Raw genomic sequence first — 24,495 nt, forward strand, 5'->3', positions numbered from 1 at the left:
TTCTCTCTTGGCACCTTGTCATATGCCTTTTCCAAATCAACAAAACTTAAATACAGATCTCTGTTATATTCCCATGCTTTCTCGACTATTTGTCGTAAAGTTAAGATCTGATCCTGACAGCCTCTATTTGGTCTGAATCCAGCTTGTTCTTCACCAAGCTTTTCTTCCACAATTCTTCTCAGCCGTTTCTAAAGTATATTGGCATAAATCTTACGAGGAACACTCAGTAGGGAAATACCTCTGTAATTCTCACATTCAGTTTTATTTCCCTTTTTATATATGGGTACTATGAGAGCTCTACTCCAATCATCGGGAATTCGTCCCTCTGTATATGCTTTCTCAACTATGCAGTGCAGCCTCTGTAAGACTCTTATACCACCATACTTCAGCATTTCTGGTCGAATATCATCTACCCCTGCTGCCTTTCCACATTTCAAGCCTTTGATGGCTTTTTCTACTTCTAGTATGGATATGTATTCCTGACTGCATGCCTGGTCAGTGTTTTTTTACCACTGTGCTGTCATCATTGCTTGTTTCATTTAGCAGTTTTTCAAAGTAATTACTTCAAGGATATCTTTTTCTCCCGTTTTCATGTTACCTTTATCATCTTATCATCTCTAACTGCTTTTACAGCACTCTTTTCTCCATTCCTAAGCTTCTTCAACAACCTTCAGAATATTTTGCCACCTTCTTGATATTTATTTTCTATATTCTTGCCAAACTACTCCCATGACTTTTGTTTAGCTAGTTTTACACAGTGTTTGGCATTCTTGCATTTGTCTCTGTATTCTCTAAGAGCACAAGCTGACTTATTTGACAGGAACTTTTGGTATGCTTTCTTCTTTTCCTTCACTGCCTCTTTAACTTCCTGTGTCCACCAGGGAGTTCTGATTTTTTTATCCTCGCAGATAACCTCACCACATGCCTCTCTGGCAGAATCAATCAATGTTTTCTTCAGAGTTTGCCACTGAATCTCCAAGGTTTGATTCCTGTTCTCAAACTCTTTCATTTTTTCTTCAATAATCTTTGTGTATTTTAGTCTACAGTTCACATCTGAGAGCTGCTCAACTTTTATTCGCTTTAAAACTTTCTTACATGTTATTCTTTTCAATATGAAATTCAATTTTATCCTGCTCAAGACTAAATAGTGATCACTTCCAATTTCAAATCCTGTGTACACTCTGGTGTCCTGCACCAGGGAGAAAACATCACTATCAACAATAACATAGTTAATGAGACTTTTCTTATTCCTTGAATATGTGCACATAATAACCAGTCCATGTCCTGAGCAGAAATCCAACAGATATTGCCATTATTATTAGCTTTGCTCTTTTCTCCAAATTTTCCCAAAATATTTTTGTATGTCTCACAATCATTTCCTTCTCTGCTATTTAGATCCCCAACAAGGACCAACTTTTCCTTTTTCATTGTGTCAGTTGCTTTTTCTAAAGCCTCTAAAAATTCCTCCACTTCTACCTTAGTAGAACCTTCTGTGGGACCATAGGCACAAAAAAGTCTCATTGTCCAGTTCCCCATTCTCATATTTGCCCACATTACTCTACTTGAGAGTGGCTGCTATTCAAGAAGATTAGCCTCATATTTTGTGTTGAATACTATGGCTACTCCTTCTTTTCCTTGATTGTCATTGTCTGAATATAAAATTTTGTATTTATTGCTCAGAAAGATCTCACCAGTTTTTGTCTCTTTTGTTTCAGTTATCCCTATTATGTCGATGTGGTACTTATCTAATTCCTCAGCTAGCTCCATTTCTTTGCCATTCATGCTTCTTGTGGTGATAGTACCAATGTTTAACTCTGGTGATGTTAAGTTGGGGTTTGTTTTCAGATTTATTCCAGTAGCTGACTTTTCGCTGTTCGCCCTGGTTCCCTGGTGAAAACAACGGGGGCCTTGTTTAACCGGACGACGCCCCAGCCGGCATGAAATTTTGTCATGTTGTACCATCATTTTTTATTTTGGTTTAACCAATAATATATACAATTTGGTTGGCTAAATCCCAAATTACCAGCCCATCCTCGTTCGTTCAGTATCAAAGTAGATACCCAACAGGGTGCACCACGAGAAGGTGAGGATTGGACATTAGGTCAGAAGCCCTGGTCTGTTCTCTGCATTCCTTTAAAGGCTATGTGGAGGTCTCCTCTCATTTATACAGTTTTGACCCTTAAGCACCCCTAACTTAAATATGTCTATCAAATTTCATCTTTTTATCAACGACTGCATTACACTGACTGCTCATCGTTTTGGTAAGTCACTTTTGGAAGTTCTCCATACTTATTCATTCCAAAAGAAACCCCCAAGTGTCCAGACTTGTTTATAATAATCCAGTTGTGGCCATATTGAAGTATTATAAACTAGAATGATAACTTTCTAATCCCTGCATATCAGTACATTCTTCAGTTACCAAGTAATCCAGTGATCTCCTTACCCATGTTTAGTATCCTTTCTGAACTTCAAGTCCTATCCACCAGCCGTTTAATTTAAATTTCAGCCTGCCACAGTTGAGACTTAAATTAAACAGCTGGCAGACAGGGAGATAGTGCTAGCTCTCTCTCTCTCTCTGGCACATTCTCATAACACAAGCTGATCCCATCTAATCCCATGTCTGTGTTCATATTGATATTTTGCAATGCACTGAACATCTCCAATTTGTCTCTATTCACATATTGGTTTCTGTCAAATTGGCAACTGCAATATCTCCACCTGTATATATACAAACCTTTGCAAAGTGATTCAGTAACTCATTTTATCTTTCTGTTACCTTATCATCAGCACTTGTTACGGTTATCTTTCCATAACCATTCTTCCTTTTCTCACCATACACTGGAAGAACTCTGAGATTTCTTTATATTCTGATTTTGTCTTCTTTAGTATACTGATCACCCTTCTTACCAGCCTATGTACTGCTAGTGAGCTTGCTCTTCCTTTCTCCATATACCTTCCACTTTTTTTTTTTTCAGCTTATACTAACAATTTAAAACATAGCATATTATATCTACAAAATCTGTATTGAATGCAAATACCATTATATGCTCTGAAGTAGTACTGAAAAGTCAGGACCAAGTTTTGCATCTGCAGTTTTCAGCTCACTGTAATATTTTTATATTACAGCTGATGTTTTCACTTTCCACACATCAAAACTGATCATGTGCTCACATAAATGCATTTACTATAAATATAAAGTATTTAATATAATGCAACAACTATATATCAAAAAGCTGCATTATTATGTTGACAGATGAGCAAGGATGGGAGAATAACTCCACTGTTTACTATAATTAATTGCTTGAAAAACCAGCAGCTAAGAAGTTATTTGTGAGTGATGCTGTGCCACTGAAAGAAAAGTAAAAAACTTTTAATTTTTAGTTTTAAAGCTAGAAGAAATGTAGTTAAACATCCTATTGTTTTAATTGCTCTCAGAATTAAGTATCCTAGCTCTTACATGTTTAGATAAAATATGTAACCCTAATTTGGTATTTGGTGAGGCAACCTAATCTGTACGCTACATATAAGTTATGAGAAGAGAAAGTTATATGCCAAATTTGCCGTTTCCAGGTGCTGACTATAAGTTCATGGAAATAGATGTATCATTTATACAAACTCTACAAGTGTTTTTGGTTATCTGAGAATAAAGTGCACTCAGACACATTGTTTATCATAAAAAACACCTTTAATACATAGGAAATAATTGTAATATAAGATGTTAAAAAAGACAACAAAAATATAATAAAGATAATGATTCATTTTATTATTATTATTTTGTAGGCTCTTTCACAGGAGCATAAGCAATTATCAAAAGCAATGGGTCTGTTCTGTGTTTCTATGGTTTTGTGTATGTATCATTCCCATTCACAAAGTAGAACCTATATCACTGATGATATAAAAGAAATCTATTGACATTTTACTTAAAGGGTTGGTGGTTGAAATTGATGGGGAAATGCTTTATGAGGAAGGCTATTGAAGAGGGCAGAGATAATTGAATGAAAGAAGAATCGGAGAAGTAAGTTTTGTGTGTTTGCAGTTGTACCGAAAAGGGATGTTGGGTAGCTGCTGTTCTTGTTTTATTGGGCCGAAATGAAAGTGGAGGAATGATGGTTGCCAGTTCGGTTGAGCTGTGGCTATAGAAGTATCTGTAGAAAAGACACAGAGCCAAAACAATAAGTCTGCGAGATAGAGGTTAAAGTCAGTACATGATGAAAGGTCATCTATCAGCCAAATCACTTATCTTCGGATACTATCAAAAATTTTTAGAAAGGTTTTAGGTGAAACATTCCAAACATGTGAACAACCTATGGGCCCAAATGAAAGTGAAAGAATGATGGTTGACAGTTCAGCAGAGCTGTGTCTGTCCATAGAAGTATCTGTTGAAAAAGTCACAGAGCCAAAACAACAAGTCTATGAGATAGAAGTCGAAGTGAATTCTTTATGAAGCGTCATCTATCAGCCAAATCACTTGTCTTCGGATACTATCAAAAATTTTTAGAAAGGTTTTAGGTGAAACATTCCAAACATGTGAACAACCTATGGGCCCAAATGAAAGTGAAAGAATGATGGTTGACAGTTCAGCAGAGCTGTGTCTGTCTATAGAAGTATCTGTTGAAAAAGTCACAGAGCCAAAACAACAAGTCTGTGAGATAGAAGTCGAAGTGAATTCTTTATGAAGCGTCATCTATCAGCCAAATCACCTATCTCTGGACACCATCTAGAATTTTTAGAAAGGTTTTAGGTGAAACATTCCAAACATGTGAACAACCTATGGGCCCAAATGAAAGTGAAAGAATGATGGTTGACAGTTCAGCAGAGCTGTGTCTGTCTATAGAAGTATCTGTTGAAAAAGTCACAGAGCCAAAACAACAAGTCTGTGAGATAGAAGTCGAAGTGAATTCTTTATGAAGCGTCATCTATCAGCCAAATCACCTATCTCTGGACACCATCTAGAATTTTTAGAAAGGTTTTAGGTGAAGCATCCCAAACATGTGAACAATCTTCTGAAGATTGGTAGATTTGAGATGTGTATGGAATTAGTAGCTAGATAGGTGAGAAGTATGCATGAAAAGTGACATCTTTAGCAATATACAATTTCAATATTTTGAAAATGACTCCACTTTTCCTGCATACGAAAGATATGGTGTAAGCTGTTATTGTTTACAGAGCTAGTTTAAAAACATAAGCTTAAAAACATGCCTTGGCAGCATGCATTTTTTTTTAATAGTGCAAGATAAGGCAACTCCAATGTCAAAAATCATATTCTCATAAGCTCATCAGTCAGTTTTCAAAACTTTTAAAATTTCAAAAACTGATACTATGAACATACTTCAAACAGCAACTCTTGGAAACTTATCAAAGAGATGATCGAATCTCAAACTTTGAAGACTTAAACGAACAACAAATTAAAATGAATTAGGAAATTCAAAGCTCTAAAACAAAAACAAGAAAAATCATGGAAATCTAAATTTCAACCATGTCCTGACAAGATTGTTGTAAACAAATCCAGTTACAACCTATTCAGTGTTGAAAATAATATTCTTAATAAAGGCTTTAATTTTGTGATATCACCAAAATCCATCCCAAAGGAGCTGTTACTTACTAAAATTGAAAAGGCTGCCTTTTTCCTTCCTACTCAAGAAGCTAATTTACTCTGTATGGAATCTATTTTTATTATCAACAATGCAAAACCCCCTGCAGACATCTCTCCAGCAGAACGTCAAGTAATTACTGAATTACAAAAAAAACAAAGATATAATAATTCTTCCTTCAGATAAAGGTAATGCCCCTGTCATCTTGAATACTGAAGATTATAATAACAAAATGTTCCAATTATTACAAACAAATACCTACTCGATTCTTGACAGAGATCCAACTCGTGAAGTCCATAACCATACAAACAGCCTTCTTAGGACTACAGAGTTTCCTAGAAATATTCAATTATCTCTTCATCCTTTAATACCTTGATTATATGGATTACCAAAAATTCATAAAGAAAATACTCCACTAAGACCAATTGTAGAAGGCATTGATTCACCTACTTATAAACTCGCAAAGTATTTAGTAAAATCCCTAAAGTGCTTATTCGGCTAGACATCTTCTTTTATCAAAAATTCTGTTGAGTTTGTTTCAATTGTCAAAAACATAAATATTTAAAAAGAAGAAATTATGTCTAGGTTTGATGTCGTTTCCCTGTTCACAAATGTATCTACAGAAGAAGTTCTTATTCTGTTTAAAGATAAATTATAAAAAAAAAAAAAAAGGTTATGTCTTTGTTAACCCATTGCGTTAATTTTAAAGGCATCGTTTACAAACAAAACTTTGGTTTAACCACGGGTAATCTGGTATCGCCCATACTGGCAAATCTATATTTGGAATCTTTTGAAGAAAAAGCTATCTCCTCCTTTCCTTTGAAACCAGAATTGTGGAAACGATATATAGATGACATCTTCTTAATTTGGAGCCATGGTCCTGAGTCTCTAAAAATTTCCTTGACAACCTCAACAGTCAACACCTAAAAATCCAGTTTACTCCAGAATTAGAGATTGATAGCTCTCTTCCATTCCTGGATGTCGAACTCACTCGTATTTCTGAGAAATTAAAAATCCCTATTGAAGGAAACCAACTCACAGCTGTGTGAAGAAAAAGATATTAACAAAGAACTTCAGTTTCTTCTTACAACCTTTCGACCAAATAGCTATTCGAAACCAACAGTCAATAAGTTACTTTTCAATCCACCTCCTTGCTATACTGAAGAACGAAATAGTGAAAAAGGCTACATATCCCTACCATATATATCAGTTCAGTTTTGCCAAAGTTCTTAAAAAATACAAAATCCAGACTTCTTTCACTCCTCTTCTGAAACTCCGTTCCTTGCTCAGTAGGCCCAAACAAAAATGTAACAACCTGAAATGTCCTAGCATTTACCAAATTTGGAGCAACTGCAATAAATCTTATTTTGGCCAGATGGAAAATCCATCAAATTACATCTTGAGGAACATAGAGACATCACATATGGCAGAACCAGAACTAATGCTCTGTCGAACCATGTCCTGAATTCTGCTGATGCTAATGAGAAAAATCTTCATTCATCCTGTCTTATAGGCCAAATTTGAAAATATCTTTCAATGCTATAATGAGCTGGAAAGAAGAATTGTGGAATCCAAAGAAATCATCCTCAATCAAATATATCTCAACACCAACCTCAGCTATAATCTCTCAGACTATCATTGCGCTGCCATTCAACTTTGGCATTCATGAGATGCTGGATGCATGCTCACTCCCAACAATTAGGAAATACACAGAACAGCTTCAAATGTTAACACTAACACTTTAATGTATAGTATTTTTTGCATGTCCAGACAATTCATCGTGGGAAAATTAATCGCATGAAAATTCTTCAACGGATATATATGGAAAAAAAAAAAGATATTTCTCATATATGAAAAAAAAAAGAAATATTTTATATATTATTTAATATTTCGATTATATTTAGTTTTCTGAATTTTTTTATTCCTTATAAAGTTATTAATATTCTTTCTTACTACAGCTCTGTAGATGGAATTAAAATAGTTATTGGGGAGAATAAGCTATTTAAGAATAGTTAAGGAGAAAGGGCACGATATTTAAGAATATTTATTCTTCTAACCATTCACTATTTTCCTGTTCTGCAGATTTAGACACCCATCCAGGTGATATATTTTTTTATCTGAACTAATTCAGAAGGTGACGTGTATTTTGAAAATGACTTCACTTTTCCTGCATACGAAAGATATGTTGTAACCTGTTATTGTTTACAGAGCTAGTTTAAGAATATAGATGCACTTTTGAGTAATTATATGAAAGAAAATGATAATAAAATTACTTATATCCTATCATCATTATGTAAGTCCTGCGATGATACATAAAATACATAATACAAAACACATTAAATACATAAAATAAAATATATGAAACACCCAAAAAAAAATATATTTTGTGAAATTTATTGTGCATTGCATTTACTTTTCATAGATAGTATCAATGCAATATCATTTCAATTTTCTAGTGAATAACATTTTCAGCAAATTTTTTCCACGATGAATTTTCCTGTGATGTATTGTCCGTAAACCAATTTTTTGTTGGTTCTTCCCTCTTGTTATATTTCTTTCCTTTTTGCCTGTACTGAAGAAAGTCTCCAAGTTTAATCCCATAAAACCCTTTAATAAATTATATGCTTCTATCATGTTTCCTATTTTCCTCCTATTAGCTAATTTTTGAAGCCTACAAACTGTCAATCTATACTCATAGGGAGCTTTGCCTCTGAATAATCTCCACTTCTTGACATCTTCATAAGCTAGGAGTCCAGATCTCTGTGTGCAGTGGTCCAGATGTGGCATTATTAAAACCTTGTATATTATGAGAACAGTAACCTCGCTAACCCAGCTTAGTGTGTTCTTGAACAACCATATGATGTGATGTGATGTGTTGTTTTGGTTACCTTCACAATATGCCCTCTAAACTTCAACTCTCTTCTCAGTTACACCCAAGTTTCTGGCCTCATCAGATTAAATCTTCAGTTCAGTTCCACCAATATAGTACATAGCTTGTGTTAAAGAGCTGATAGACAAATAGAGTGGAAGAATGTTTCACCAATCTCCAGAAGGAGAAACTGCACAATGGAATATAGCTGTGGAATAACCTTGCTATCCCTGCTTATTAATGGGTCTTCAACAACCATGTAATCTGCTGTGTTATTTTGGTTACTTACCTTTGCAATATGCCCTCTAAACTTCAACTCCCTGTCCACAGTCACACCCAAGTTCCTGTACTCATTAGATTAAATCTTCCTGGCAGAACTGTGCATCATCTTCATTTACCATTGCTCTTCCCAGTTTAACATTGTCAGCAAACAACTGAATATTTCAGATCCTGTATCATTGATATACAAAATTAATCAACAGAGGACCAAGTGCTGAACCCTGTGGTACACCACTGATCACTTGCCTTCTCCTGGACTCAATACCTCCACAAACCACTTTGATATCTGTCCGTCAGCCACCCTCTAATCCAAATCTCGAGATTCATATCTATCCCCATTTGCTCCAATTTATGCAATAGAGTTCTATGTGGATCTTGTGAAATTCAAGCATTATCACTGATTAGCCATTTTCCTTATCCAACTCCATTGTTACTTGATTATAAAAAATAAACAAATTATTAAGGCAAGACCTACATTTCACAGAACCATGTTGTCTCTTATAAAGTATCCTATTCCTATCCACCCAGTCCTGAATTCTGTCTTTCACCCATTTCTCCAATGCCTTAACCACCACTCCCAAGATGCTGATTGGCCTGTAATTTGCTATTTCTGCCTTGGAGACTCCTTTATGCATAGAAACTATTTTGCTCTCTTTCCACTCCATTGGCAGCTGCCAGTACTGGGGCTTAAATTAAACAGCTTGGTCAGAGAAGCTGATAATTCCCTTGCTCATTCTTGTAATACACAGGCCAATATGCCATCTAATCCATTGGCTGGATTGATATTGAAGTTCTGCAGTATTTTAAGCACCTCCATTTCTCCAACCTCTATTCTCCTATCAGTCAGGGTCACATCTGGCATTGCAATGTCACCACCTAGATGTTACACCCTTGCAAAAAGGCTCGCTCAGTAATTCAACTAATTGGTTTGGTTCTGTTACCTTTCCACCATCAACACATTTTAAAGTCATCTTACTGTAGTTATTCTTCCTTTTACTTGCCACATAGCAAAAGAACTCTTTAGGATTTCTTTTGACCTCATCAGCTAGCTTTCTCTCATAATTAGTTTTTGCCTTCCTTACCGTACAGTTCACCCTTCTTGCCTGTGCCTTATACTGCTCATGGGCATGTTGATCACCTTTTCCTTTATGATTAATCCCTCCACATGCTTTTCTTTGTGTGTAACTCTTGCTTAATGAAGCAATTCAGCCATCTAACTCCTACCTGATTTGTCCTTCTGATTTTCTATATACATTCTGATACTGCTTTCTTCAAATATCTATTGACCACCTCCCATTCACCAACATCTCTTCCCCTCCAAATTCTTATGCTATGATACTACTGAAAGATGACTTCTCAGCTTCTCATAATCACCTGCTTTGTAATTTCCACATAATTCCCTTCCTAACAGAAAATTCTTCTGTTAGGAGGGGAATCAAAACCTTGACCTGGAATAATGGGTGATGTAACCATTATCCCAAGTCAAGATTACATGATTACTTTCTCCAAGTGGGAGTACCGTGGCTAAGATTGGTTTCTCTGATGTAATGATCCGATCTAGTGCTCTTGAACCTCACGTCCCCTCCATTACTTGTTGGCTCAGGTAATTATCTCTTGGCAGCTGTATAAATTCCATTTTCTTCCCTGTCTGTGACCATTCTTTCACCCAGTCTATGTTTCCATAGATGAAATTCCCCATAATAATTACTCGTCATGCTAATTTGCAAGTGCATATGATCTGCATGCCCCCCCCCCTCAGAGCTGTAAAGGTGTGAATTAGTGTTTAATGGAAAACTGCAGCTGAATACTGCTCACTGTATTGTTGACAGCACCCATGTGTATTTGGTTGATGCTCAACACTACTATGCACTTTATTTCTGGAACAATGAAATCAATTCCAACCTACTGCCTCCCAGTGCTAAGCAACATCACACATCTGCAGATCCATCTTTCTTCTACATGAATACAGCAAAATCATGGTAATCCAAAATCTTCCAATCCATGAAGACATCCCTAGAAATAAACAGGCTAAAGTCAAGGCACCCTCCAATCGTAACAGCAAAAAATCTTGCAGAGACAAGTTTCAACATGAAGGAGAAGTGGAAAGAGTCCTGGTGTAACACTTCAACAGGGGACTTCCATGAATTAGTGGACTCAACACAGATGCCTTCGGGTTTTGACCTACCTCGAAAAACTTGGTCTATCCTTAACCGAATCCGCACCAATCATAGCAGATGTGCATACCACCTTTATACAAATGGGGAATGATTGCTCACCCAAGTGCAACTGTGGATCACCCTGCCAGACAATTAATCATATTACAGCAGAATGTGCCTGACGTGCATACATTGGAAACCTGTCGGACTTCATCCATGCCACACCAAGTTGACTGTATAATCACCAAAGCAGATAAAGGGAACACCACCGTATTGCTTAGCCAAAAGGATTACACAGGTAAACTGAATGCTCTATTGTTAGATCGGGCTACTTACCTCCCTATGGAGTACAATCCCACCAACTCACAAATTAGAAAACTCCACAAGCTCCTTAAGAAGGTCACATCTTGGCCTGCCTGTAGAAGTCTCTAACAAATTAAAACCATTTAACTCCATACCCCCCCCCCCCCTCCCGGTATTTATGGACTCCCAAAAGTACATAAGGAAAATGTGCCATTACGTCCCATAGTGGATGGCATTGATTTCCCCACATACAAACTAGCTAAACATTTGGCCAAAGCTATCACACGCTATATTAGCAACACACCTTCACACATAAAAAACTCAGCCCACTTCAAAGCCATAGAAAACCTTACACTCAAACACACTGACGTAATGGTCAGTTTTGATGTCTCCTCCTTATTCACAAATGTCCCACTCAAAGAATCCTTAGAGCTAATCCAAGCTAAATTTCCTCCCAATATCACAGTCCTATTTCAGTTCACAATGAACTCAGGCTATTTCGTTTGGCAGGTAAAATTCTACAAACAAATAGAGGGGACAGCCATGGTTTCACCACTCTCCCCACCCTTGGCCAATTTCTTTATGGAGACCTTTGAAGAAAAAGCCTTAGCCTCTGCCCCACAAAAACCAACCACATGGCTTTGCTATGTTGATGATGTGTTCGCTATTTGGCTACATGGCTCCAATGCACTCATCTCCTTCCTAACACACTTAAACAACCAACACCCCAGAATCAAATTCACCCTGGAAGAAGAAAAAAACAACTGCCTTTCTTTCTTAGACACACTAGTCACCCGCCAGCCTGATGGAACCTTGGTTTTCTCAGTCTATAGAAAACCCACCCATATAGGCAGATACATTCACCAACAATCTTCCCCCACACACACACACACAACAATATGGAGTCATTAAGACACCACACAACAGGGCTGAACTTATCTGTTCAAATGATAATGCCCTAACCATAGAACTAAACCACTTTCTCAGCCAATGGCTATCCCCCCTAAAAAAAAAAAAACCAAAAAATATTGAAACCAATAAACCACAAACCCCCCCCCCACCTCACAACAAGGATTACTCTAAATCCATCACCATACCATATATCCAAGGCACCTCGGAAAAAATTACAAAAATTATAAAAAAAACATGACTTAACTTCTTGTTACAGACCATATAAAAAAATTGGCATCCCTTATCTGCTCTACTAAAGACTCCCCCCCCCCCCCCGACCTACCTGGTATATACCAGGTCCCTTGCAGCTGTAAGCTGTCCTACTTTGGCCAAACAGGCAGGACAGCTAATATCAGAATTTCAGAACACAAGGACTACATCTGGTTTCACCATTATAGCCACTCTGGTCTTGCAGACCATGTGCTGGATACTCGCCATAGAATAGGGTGGAAGAAAGCCATGATAATACACCGTAATAAATTCAAATACGAAAGGCTTTTCATGGAATCAGCCTCAGCCCTAAGAAACAATCCAAACCTCAACAAATTTGGTTGCATGAGACTATCCCAAATTTGGGAAACCTACATCAGAACACCTTCAGCCCAATTGCCCAAGAATGCCAACATTGCCCGCTAGGGGGCACCATCAGGACTTTTAGGAGAAAGAATGGCTTCCTGCTTCATCCTCATTTACTGTTTGTTGTGCTTGCATGCACGTGTCTTGTTTTTCAGTTCCGGTAAAAATGGCAACGTGACGTTGCCGAAATATTGAAAGTGTATTAAAATTTATTTTAATGTATATCCTAGTATACGTTGTAATTTCCTTAAGCTATTTAGTAAAAAAAAAAATTAAAAATGTATAATCATGCTAAACATACAGTTGTAGCCTATTCTTGAGTGTCACTTTTTTTTTTTACTGTATTATGTCTTAGAAAATAAGGGGATAAAACATCCTTTGTTTTTTTATAGCCAGTAAGTAAAACTAAAGATCGATAACTACGATCTATATAAGTTTCATGCCGAAAAACTATCGGCGAAGGCAATTCGAAGTAAAGGTGGAGCAAGCTCCCTCATTATCCTTGATATTTATTCTTGATATTTTTGGCTTTTTATCTTTATTAAAATATAATTACACCTTTATGGCATTCGTATAGTGAAGGTATGTAAGTTCTTTTCACTAAGCTTTGATATCTTCTAGGTCTACCTATTCACTGATGAGACCTCAAAAAAGGTTGAAACCGGTCTGGGTAGTGACCTCTCCTCATAATGTAAAACAGTAATACATCTCCTAGGAGCTGTGTTTTACATTATGAGAAAATATCAAGAATAGTGAGGGAGCTTGCTCCACCTTTACTTCGAATTGCCTTCGCCGATAGTTTTTCGGCACGAAACTTATATAGATCGTAGTTATCGATCTTTAGTTTTGCTTACTGGCTATAAAAAAACAAAGGATGTTTTATCCCCTTATTTTCTATATTAAGGTGCCAGAAAACCAGCCTTTTGGCTTTTTATCTTTATTATTATGTATTATGTCTTATTATTCTACATATGTCTATTATTATGTTCATATATATTAAGGATTAATGTGATGTAACTTTTCATCTGTGAGCCATATGCTAAATAAATAAATTGAATGGAAAAGTACTCAAAGTTTTGTGCAGCTGCAGAAGATCTAGCTTAGATGTATGTGTTTGGAGGTGTTGTTTAGTTCAAGAAGAGAAATCTGGTTGCGTTTGGATATTAGAGTATTACTGAAAGTTGGGAAAAAAGATGCGAGCTATTTCTTGTGAGAGATTATACAAGGCTGAGTTTTGGTGGCATTGAAGTCTAGTAGGTCAGCACTTCCCAAACTGTGGGCCGCAGCCCCCTTGGGGGCCATAGGTTTTGTTGAGGGGGTCCGTGAAATAATGAAAAAATTTAAAATGTTTTAAGACTAAGTAGATTTTTTTTTTATTTTAAAAGAAATGTATTTAACTTTTATTATTTATTATTTTTTTTTTGTTACTTTTTATATTTTAATGGAAAAATTTCGCACATTGGTGTTGGTTCACAAAACTTTGCTTCCTGCGTATTTTGGCGCTTAATGAATATTAGTAAATATTGCTTATTCATATGTTTCATTTCAAAGCAGTGGTTAATTGTATTTACTTCGAATGCTCTCCAGGGAAGCTCCAAATCTTCCTGTCCCTTTCATCACCGGTTCGTAAACAGGGACTGTTGATATTGACTTTATATACATATCAGAACTCATTTTGTATTACCACTGTCATCTGAGCTAGTTTTCTGTTACCAATAAAAGTTTCGCATATACTTCACACTTGAAAAAAAGTTAAACAAGTTCATGTGGGGAGATAGTAACTCGCTTGAACTGGTAAACAGCCACTATACTGCAGAGGCAATAAAAACAAGTACTTTTATTATGCACAGTGAATAAGGTATGAGGAGTTTGTGTAATATATTTCTCAACAACTAGCGCAATTAGAGACAACTGGGATAAAAACACACTAATTAATGAATCACATGTCCCCTCATATAGAAACTGTGCTCTATAGAAAAAAAAACCATATGTTGCATCGGTAAACACACTATCTAACTAAAAACTATTGTTATTAATTAGATGTGTGCGAGTTCGATTTCCCAAGGCAGCAAAATTCAACCGAACGTGTTAAAATTCGTAAAAGTGTTAAAACTAAGTAATATATATATATATATATATATATATATATATATATATATATATATATATATATATAATGAATGTTATGGCAGTTTCACATATGGAATTCGGTTGAAGAGAGTTAGCATTTCAACTCAATTGTCAGCTATGCTTTTATCTTTCGGTTGCGCGATCTTTTGCTAATACTGTGCCAATCATATGCACGTTTTAATAACCTGCCTTTGCTGTCTGTTTCACGTTAGGCTTAATTACCGTAAAGGGAGAAAAGTCACAAAAGAGAAAAATGTTCCTGGTCCGGGGATTCCCTTATTCAGGTATTTATGTTGGAGGTTTAATGGTTTTTTTACAACACTCAAAAAGAATTAAAATAGAATTTAATACTTCCTGTATTTCGTCCTAGTCACTAGGACATCTACGGGGATTACAAAGACAATTAATGTAACATGCACACAAAAATTTACAATACTAAGCCCAACCACGTGGGTGACAATAAAGTCCTATCTAGGTGGAGCGCCCTCTAAGGGAAGTTGTAGGTGGCCTGGAATGTAAGGTGGGACCTCTGGTGATGACTGTTTCCCAAATCTTCGGAAGCTTAATGCAACCGTATTTGTTAAGATTTGGTTGGTTTTTGAGAGCTGCTGCTGCTGCTGCTTCTAAGAAAAGTCTCTCTTTCTTGAATTTGCTGTGGTGGAGCATGGTGGTTTTCTTCCATGATACTCTGTGGGTGGTGTCCAAAACATGGTCAGCCAAGCCTGAATGGCCATAGTTGTGTTTAACGATGTACGACTTGTGTTCCTCTAGGCGGATGGATGCTGATCTGCCTGTCTGTCCAAAGTACGCAAGCTTACAGGAACAGGGTACTTTGTAAACTCCAGGCAGAGAGAGAGGAGGGAGCTGATCTTTCGTAGAACGGATAAGGGTAGCCAGTTTGCAGTAGGGCTTATATGCTGTGTGTAGGTTATACATTTTTAGTATCTTGGCTATTTTTTCCGAAGTGCCACGGATGTAGGGTATGGTGATGGCATTTTTAAATTCTTGTTGACGAGAGGGACGGGAAATGGGGGAGGAATTGATTATTTTTTTGATGCTGTGTTCGCTGTAGCCATTGGAGAGGAAAGTTCTGTGTATGTGGTTAAGCTCAGTAGTGAGGGCGGTTCCACCGGAACAAAGATTGTGGGCTCTCTTGGTAAGGGTTTTAATGATGCCATATTGTTGTGAGGGGTGGTGGTGGGAGAGTTTGTGAATGTATCTGCCTGTGTGTGTGTGTGGGGTTTCTGTATACAGTGAAGGTAAGTGTATCATTAGGCAGGCGCATGACTAAGGCCCATAGACTCAGCCCCACTCAAGCCTTCTATCTGGCTAAGATATGTAGATGATGTGTTCTCTATTTGGCCTCATGGCCCAGACACGTTAGATTCCTTCCTTGGTCATCTCAATAGCCTACATCCAAGAATCCAGTTTACTATGGAAAAGGAAAAGAACAATTGTTTACCCTTCCTAGACACCTTAGTCACGCGCCTGCCTAATGATACACTTGCCTTCACTGTATACAGAAAACCCACACACACAGGCAGATACATTCACAAACTCTCCCACCACCACCCCTCACAACAATATGGCATCATTAAAACCCTTACCAAGAGAGCCCGCAATCTTTGTTCCAGTGGAACCGCCCTCACTACTGAGCTTAACCACATACACAGAACTTTCCTCTCCAATGGCTACAGCGAACACAGCATCAAAAAAATAATCAATTCCTCCCCCATTCCCCGTCCCTCTCGTCAACAAGAATTTAAAAATGCCATCACCATACCCTACATCCGTGGCACTTCGGAAAAAATAGCCAAGATACTAAAAAAGTATAACCTACACACAGCATATAAGCCCTACCACAAACTGGCTACCCTTGTCCGTTCTACGAAAGATCAGCTCCCTCCTCTCTCTCTGCCTGGAGTTTACAAAGTACCCTGTTCCTGTAAGCTTGCGTACTTTGGAAAGACAGGCAGATCAGCATCCATCCGCCTAGAGGAACACAAGTCATACATTGTTAAACACAACTATGGCCATTCAGGCTTGGCTGGCCATGTTTTGGACACCACCCACAGAGTATCATGGAAGAAAACCACCATGCTCCACCACAGCAAATTCAAGAAAGAGAGACTTTTCTTAGAAGCAGCAGCAGCTCTCAAAAACCAACCAAATCTTAACAAATACGGTTGCATTAAGCTTCCGAAGATTTGGAAAACAGTCATCACCAGAGGTCTCACCTTACATTCCAGGCCACCTACAACTGCCCTTAGAGGGCGCTCCACCTAGATAGGACTTTATTGTCACCCACGTGGTTGGGCTTAGTATTGTAAGTTTTTGTGTGCATGTTACATTAATTGTCTTTGTAATCCCCTTAGATGTCCTAGTGACTAGGACGAAATATAGGAAGTATTAAATTCTATTTTAATTCTTTTTGAGTGTTGTAAAAAATCCATTAAACCTCCAACATAATGTCCTCACAGCACATAAGCCTCTACACAAGAATTCTTATTCAGGTAATATTCATTAATTTCATGTTATCAGTCTGTGGTGTGCTAGTATCGGTAAGTGGTGATATTATTTGATCTATTCTACGTTTGAAGAAGCAGAAACAGACTCAACAAAAGGACAGTATTTCATATTTTTACCAGAACATCCCGCATCGTCTTCAGAACCAAACGGTAAGAGGCAAAAAATGTAATATTCGCATTTGATTTTTGCAATATTCGCTGTGTATGTTTTGTATTGAATATAAATACAATAAATATTATAATAATATATCTCTCTATTACGGTTTTTTTTCGAGGGGGGCCCGTGAAATATTTTAATTTTTGCAAAAGGGGCTCTGAAATCCAGAAGTTTGGGAAGCACTGTAGTAGGTTATCCTTGCCTCATTGAAATATAGCTAAGTGATCGAAGTTCAGGACATTGCTCACGGTTGATCTCGAGGGTGTTAATAATTGTACACTAGAAGGTTTGTGAAGTGAAAAGGAGTGTACTGTCATGTGAAAAGTTATGGATAGGATTTGAAGTCTGTCAGAGCAAGTCATTTATGTACAGTAGAAAGAGAGTGGTAAGTATACAGAACTCTGTGGTACTCCAGGTGAGGAAATCTGAGGAGAGAAAACTATCCATCATGATTCAGTGAAGTGCCACTGAGAAAATTGGTAATCCACCTTCCACACAATGAAAGAATATGGAGTTCTTTCATTGTGTGGAAGGTAAGACGAAAAATGACTGTGGTATGGTGATTTTAACAAGTGCATATGGAAGAGAGCTAACAGAAGCAAATGAAATAAATTACTGGGTGATCATTTTTCAAGAGTGTACTATCATCATCATCATCATCAAATTCCTGATATGTACCCTCAAGGGGTGTACAGGATATGATAGTACTACATGAAAAACTTACATTATTACTGACTTCCTATCTACAATTTTCCTCTAAATCAGTCTGTTCTGGAGTGCTTAAGGGTCAAAGCTGTATAACTGAGAGGAGACCTCCACATAGCCTTTAAAGGAATCCAGAGAACCGACCAGGGCTTCTGACGTAATGTCCAATCCTCACCTTCTCATGGTGCACCCTGTTCGGTAACTACCTGGATAATGAACGAATGAGGATGGGCTGGCAATTTAGAATTTTGCCGACCAAATTGTATTCTTATTGGCTTAAATTCAATATTAAATTATGGTACAACACGACAAAATTTCATGACGGCTGGGGCATCGCCTGGTTAAACAAGGGCCCCCGTTGTTTTTGCCAGAGAACCAGGGGTGAACAGCGAAAAGTCAGCTACTGGAACAAATCTGAAAACAAACCCCAACTCAACATCACCAGAGTTCAAGATCGGTACTATCCACATAAGAAACCTGAATGGCAAAGAAATGGAGCTAGCTGAGGATTTAGATAAGTACCAGATCGACATAATAGGGGTGACTGAAACAAAAAAGACCAAAACTGGTGAAATCTTTCTGAGCAATAAATACAAAATGTTATATTCAAGCAATAACAATCAAGGAAAAGAAGGAGTAGCCATATATTTAACACAAAATACGAGGCTAATCTTCTTGAATGGCAGGCAGTCTCAAGTAGAGTGATGTGGGCAAATATCAGAATGGGGGAATTGGACAATGAGACTTATTTGCCTATGGTCCCACAGAAGGTTCTAAGGTAAAAGTGGAGGAATTTTTTGATGCGTTAGAGAAAGCAACTGACACAATGAAAAAGGAAAAGTTGGTCCTTGTCAGGGATCTAAATAGCAGAGTAGGAAATGATTGTCAGACATACAAAAATATTATGGGAGAATTTGGAAAAAAGAGCAAAGCTAATAATAATGGCAAATACCTGTTGGATTTCTGCTCGGGACATGGACTAGTTATTACTAACACCATGTTCCAACATAAAAATGTGCACAAATTCACATGGAGAGAAGAGGCAAGGAATAAGAAAAGTCTCATTGACTATGTTATTGTTGATAGTGATGTTTTCTCCCTGGTGCAGGACACCAGAGTGTACAGAGGATTTGAAATTGGAAGCGATCATTATTTAGTCTTGAGCAGGATAAAATTGAATTTCATATTGAAAAGAATAACATGTAAGAAAGTTTTAAAGCAAATAAAAGTTGAGCAGCCCTCAGATGTGAACTGTAGACTAAAATACACAAAAATTATTGAAGAAAAAATGAAAGAGTTTGAGAACAGGAACCAAACCTTGGAGATTTAGTGGCAAGCCTTGAAGAAAACTTTGATTGATTCAGCCAGAGATGCATGTGGTGAGGTTGTCTGCAAGGATAAAAAAATCAGAACTCCATGGTGGACACAGGAAGTTAAAGAGGCAGTGAAGGAAAAGAAAAAAGCATATCAAAAGTTCCTGGCAAATAAGTCAGCTTGTGCTCTTAGAAAATACAGAGACAAATATAAGAAAGCTAAATGCTGTGTAAAGCTAGCAAAACAAAAGTCATGGTAGGACTTTGGCCAGAACATAGAAAATAAATATCAAGAAGGTGGTAAGATATTCTGGAAGTTGTTGAAGAAGTTTAGAAATGGAGGATAGAGTGCTGTAAAAGGAGTTAGAGATGATAAAGGTGACATGAAAACAGGAGAAAAAGATATCCATGAAGTATAGAGTAATTATTTCGAAAAATTGTTAAATGAAACAAGCAGTGATAGCACAGTGGTAAAAAAACACTCAACAGGCATACAGTCAGGAATACATATCCATACTTGAAGTAAAAAAACCATCAAAGGCTTGAAATGTGGAAAGGCAGCAGGAGTAGATGATATTTGACCAGAAATGCTAAAGTATGGTGGTATAAAAGTCTTACAGAGGCTGCATGCATAGTTCAGAAGGCCTGGACAGAGGGACGAATTCCTGATGATTGGAGTAGAGCTCTTATAGTACCCATATATAAAAAGGGAAATAAAACTGAATGTGAGAATTACAGAGGTATTTCCCTACTGAGTGTTCCTTGTAAGATTTATGCCAGTATACTTGAGAAATGGTTGAGAAGAATTGTGGAAGAAAAGCTTTGGGAAGAACAAGCTGGATTCAGACCAAATAGAGGCTGTCAGGATCAGATCTTAACTTTACGATAAATAGTTGAGAAAGCATGGGAATATGACAAGGTGCCAAGAGAGAAGCTATTCATACACTACAGTTATATGGTGTCAATGGGGCATTATATCAAACATACTTTGTCTTTATTTGAGTTGCAATTCTGCAGTTAGAATTGAAGGAAGTACAGGAAGATGGTTTAATGCTAAATCTGGTGTGAGACAAGGATGTACATTATCCCCTCTGATATTCATTATCTATATGGATCACATTATGAAGGAAAGTGTTATTAAACATGATATCAGAATTGGAGATGTTAATATCAGCTCTTTGCTTTATGCGGACAATGTTATACTTCTAAATAAATCCTGTACAAGTTTGCAAGATTCCCCTGACTAAATTGATTAACTGTTGTAATAGATATGGGTATGAATGTCAGCAATAAAAAGACTATGAAAATAGGTAGAATCATTGAAAATGTCAACTGTGTTGTGAATGGAGAACCTGTGGAACAAGTAAAACATTTCAGCTACTTAGGCATGATTTTTTAGTGAAGATGGTAAATTAAATATTGAAATAGACAACAGAATCAACAAAGCTGGTATGGTAGGAAGTCCATTGAATAAATTCATATGGAATAAGAGAGAAATTAGTCAGTACACTAAATTAGCTGTATTCAAGACAGTGTTCAAACCAGTTTTAACTTATGGATCTGAGAGCTGGGTTAGAAGTAAAACACTTGACCAATGACTAGAGACCGCAGATATGAGAGTCCTGAGAAAGATTAGAGGCATGAACAGATGGCATCAATGGCAATATCATATTAAAAATGAGGATATTAGGAAAGAACTTGACATTGTCAGCATCCAGGAATGCGTTAGCAGAGCTAATCTCAGGTGATATGGTCACTAAACAGAATGGGCGAGGAAAGATTAGCAAAACAAGTGTTCTCTGCCAGGTTGGCAGGAAAATGACCCAGAGGAAGACCAAGATACAGGTGGATTGATATGGTACAAAGTGCCTTAGACCAGTGCTTCCCAAACTTCTGGATGTCAGGGCCCCCTTTACAAAAATAAAATATTTCACGGTCCCCCTCGAAAAAAAAAATCGTAATAGAGAGATATATTATTATAATATTTATTGTATTTATATTCAATACAAAACATACACAGCGAATATTGCAAAAATCAAATGCATGTATTATTTTTTGCCTCTTACCGTTTGGTTCTGAAGACGATGCGGGATGTTCTGGTAAAATATGAAATACTGTCCTTTTGTTGAGTCTGTTTCTGCTTCTTCTGATTGTTCGTGGGAATTTTTTTTTTTATTTTTTATCAGCCACTTCTCCATCTCAGGGTTAAATTTTTTCTCCCTTTACGGTAATTAAGCCTAACGCAAAACAGACAGCAAAGGCAGGTTATTAAAACGTGCATGTGATTGGTGCGGTATTAACAAAAGATCGCACAACCGAAAGATAAAAGCATAGCTGACAATTGAGTTGAAATGCTAACTCTCTTCAACCGAATTCCATATGTGAAACTGCCATAATATTCATTATATATATATATATATATATATATATTACTTTGTTTTAACACTTTTACGAAGTTTAACACGTTCGGTTGAATTTTATTGTCGCCTTGGGAAATCGAACTCACACACATCTAATTAATAACAATAGTTTTTAGGTAGATACTGTGTTTGCCCATGCAATATATGGTTTTGTTTCAGTCTATACAGCATAGTTTCTGTATGAGGGGAAATGTGATTCATTAATTAGTGTGTTTTTATCCCAGTTGTCTGTAATTGCACTATTTGTTGAGAAATACATTACACAGACTCCTCATACCTTATTCATTGGCATAATAAAAGTACTTGTTTTTATTGCCTCTGCAGTATAGTGGTTGTTAGGGAGGGGTGTTGTTTACCACTGGAAGTGAGTTACTGTCTCCCCACATGAACTTGTTTAAGCTTTTTTCATGTGTGAAGTATATGCGAAACTTTTATTGGTAACAGAAAACTAGCTCGGATGACAGTGATAATATAAAACGAGTTTTGATATGTATATAAAGTCAATATCAACAGTCCCTGATTACGAATGCGTGATGAAAGGGACAGGGAGATGTGAAGCTTCCCTGGAGAGCATTCGAAGTAAATACAATTAACCACTGCTTTGAAATTAAACATATGATAAACAATATTTACTAATATTCATTAAGCGCTGAAATATGCAGGAAGCAAAGTTTGTGAACCAACACCAATGTGCGAATTTTTCAATTAAAATATAAAAAATAACAAAAAAGAAATAATAAATGTTAAATACGTTTGTTTTAAAATAAAAAAAAATCTACTTAGTCTTAAAACATTTTAAATTTGTTTTCATTATTTCACGGCCCCTCTGAACAAAACCTATGGCCCCCCAGGGGGGCTGCGGCCCACAGTTTGGGAAGCGCTGCCTTAGACGATAGAAATATAAGATCTGATAATGCTGGAGTCTTGACAAGTAACAGACTGATTTGGAGGAAAATTGTAGATAGGGAGTTAGTAATGATGTAAATTTTTCATGTAGTACTATCATATCCTGTACACCCCTTGAGGGTACATGTCAGGAATTTGATGATGATCAACCTGTTACCTGTCAAAACTCCAACATTATCAGATCTTATATTTCTCTCTCCTAAGGCACTTTTTACCATATCAACCACCTATATCTTGGTTTTCCTCTGGGTCTTTTTCCTGCCAACCTGCTGGAGAACATTTGTTTTGTTAATCTTTCCTTTCCTTTCCCATTCTGTTTAAGTGATCATACCACCTGAGATTAGCTCTGCTAACACATTTCTGAATGCTAACAACATCAAGTTCTTTCCTGATATTCTCATTTTTAATATGATATTGCCATTGATGCCATCTGTTCAAACCCCCTAATCTTTCTCAGGTCTCTCATATCTGCGGTCTCTAGTCTTTGATCAAGTGTTTTATTTCTAACCCAGCTGTCAGATCTATAAGTTAAAATTGGTTTGATGAACACAGTCTTGTATACAGCTAATTTAGTGTTTTGACTAATTTCTCTTTTATTCCATATAAATTTATTCATTTGACTTCTTATCATACCATCTTTATTGATTCTTTTGCCTATTTCCATATTTAATTTACCATTTTCACTAAAAATCATCCCTAAGTAGATGAAATATTTTACTTATTCTGTAGGTTCTCCATTCACAATGCAGTTGATATATTCAATGCTTCTGCCTATATTTCATTGCCTTGTTATTGCTGACTTTCATACCAAATCTATTACAACACTTATTCAATTTAGTCAGTGAATCTTGCAGACTTGTACTGGATTTATTTAAAAGTTTAATATCATCTGCATAAACTAAAGAGCTGAGATAACATTTCCAATTTTGATATCATGTTTAATACCACTTTCCTTCATAATGTGATATCCATATAGATAATAAATAACAGAGGGGATAAGTGCATTGTTGTCTGACACCAGATTTAACATAAAACCTTCTTCCTGTACTTCAATTCTAACTGCTGACTTTCAACTCAAATAAAGGCTAAGTATTGCTTGATAATAATTCTCCATTGATAACATACAACTGTAGCATTTTGAATAGCTTTTCTCTTTGCACCTTGTCATATGCCTTTTCCAGATCATTATATTCACATGATTTCTCAACTATTTGCAGTAAAGTGAAAATCTGATCCTTACAGCCTCTATTTTGCCTGAATCCAGCGTGTTACTTACCAAGCTTCTCTTCTACAATCCTTCTCAACTGTTTCTCAAGTGTACTTGCATAAATCTTACTTGGAACACTCAATAGGGAAATACCTCTGTAATTCTTACATTCAGTTGTATTTCCCTTTTTATATATGGGTACTGCGAGAGCTCTACTCTAATCACCTGGAATTCGTACCTCTGCCTAGGCTTTCTGTACTATGCAATGCAGCCACTGTATGACTTTTATACTTCCATATTTGAGCATTTCTGGTTGAATATCATCTACTCCCCTTGCCTTTCCACATTTCAGGCTTTTAATGGCTTTTTCTACTTCAAGTATGGATATGTATTCCTGATTGCAT

General features: G+C 36.8%; 1 protein-coding gene across 2 annotated transcripts in view; it reads left to right on the plus strand.

The window, feature by feature from the left end:
• Positions 1–24,495, plus strand: part of LOC150107557 (attractin-like protein 1) — a 355,255-nt gene that overhangs the window by 306,691 nt on the left and 24,069 nt on the right. The gene's annotated exons all lie outside the window — the stretch shown is intronic.

Source organism: Typopeltis vanoorti, chromosome 4 (assembly GCF_054136105.1).
Source record: "Typopeltis vanoorti isolate ZY-2024b chromosome 4, IOZ_Tvanoo_1.0, whole genome shotgun sequence".
Classification (NCBI taxonomy): domain Eukaryota; kingdom Metazoa; phylum Arthropoda; class Arachnida; order Uropygi; family Thelyphonidae; genus Typopeltis; species Typopeltis vanoorti.